Here is a 1283-nt window from a genome sequence, read left to right as displayed (position 1 = left end):
CATCTGAGCGATAAAATAATACTTACACTTTTCACCAACCGCTTCCTTCAAGAAACTCAATAACAACATTCCTATACCATTGAATTCCAATTATCTGACTCCTCTTAAGTCAAGCCATCGATTATCCAACACTTTACATTCCGTTTTTTTTTTCCGCACTACTCTGATTACTCATCACAATCATCTATACCAAATAGATTTCTGAGCTTTACCCGATCCCGACTCTCTTTACTTATTCGTCCAAGAATCATCCTTCATCATTCATGGTACCAATTTACCACTCAGTAATACTTACTCGCACTAAAAAAACAAATTCCTGAGTTACTACATCTATTAAACATTCTCACCGTCGGAACGAGTACGCACAAGTAGTTATAATCACACTCATCAGTCTCGCTATACCATTGCTTACATAATAGCTCAAACTGAATCCCACTCTTCTTTAAGAATCAAATCCACTTCGTCCTTCATAGAGTGTAATTACTCATTATATCTGGAATTTACAATATCACCTTAATAACAACACAAAATTATTACAGCATCATATAGTATCAACTCTTCGTTTTAATTTCACCGAATACATACTCGTTAACTACGTATAACCGTAATAACATATTCAGCATCTCGACAATTATTCAAAAGAGTTATAATTCTTCGACACGACATCCTTACATCCACTGGATTCTAATTCCAACATATAGATCAATACATATTCTCTATGTAGGCTTCCGACATATTAATTCCTTACTTCCCGCGAGTAGTACTCATAACACTACTCCGCATCACACTTTCGCTGCGTGACTCTGATTACCCATATTAAGTCATCATCCACCATGTTGCACTCTTTCATATTCACTTCTTCATAAGTTCACCCAACATAGTGAGTGATTATTCTCACGGCTTAGTATTCATCACATCTTAAACCATTAAGGTAACAAAACAAGCTTATCTCTTCTATATGATTCCATCTACTACCAATAAGAGATTTAGGGTGATCAAGTCCTAAATTTGTCAATATTAGTTGAACATCATATTTAAGCATAAACCGTCGTCACTATATAATAGTGTCCCTTTCCGAGTTTGCACCCAAACTCATTAACATCATCATAGTCCAATAATTCACTACGGTGTCCTTCCAGAATATCCTTCTGAAGTTCAAAACATCAGTTACACAAATCCAATCACTCAACCTCATTACATCGTTTTCGTCGATTCTGAATTCACCGCCTTTACTTTGGTAATTCAAAGTCAACCTATCAATCAACTCAACATCATCTTTCTGA

This window comes from Vicia villosa, unplaced genomic scaffold (assembly GCF_029867415.1).
Source record: "Vicia villosa cultivar HV-30 ecotype Madison, WI unplaced genomic scaffold, Vvil1.0 ctg.006199F_1_1, whole genome shotgun sequence".
Classification (NCBI taxonomy): domain Eukaryota; kingdom Viridiplantae; phylum Streptophyta; class Magnoliopsida; order Fabales; family Fabaceae; genus Vicia; species Vicia villosa.
The sequence above is the reverse complement of the archived record's forward strand: the minus strand, read 5'-3'. Positions refer to the sequence as shown.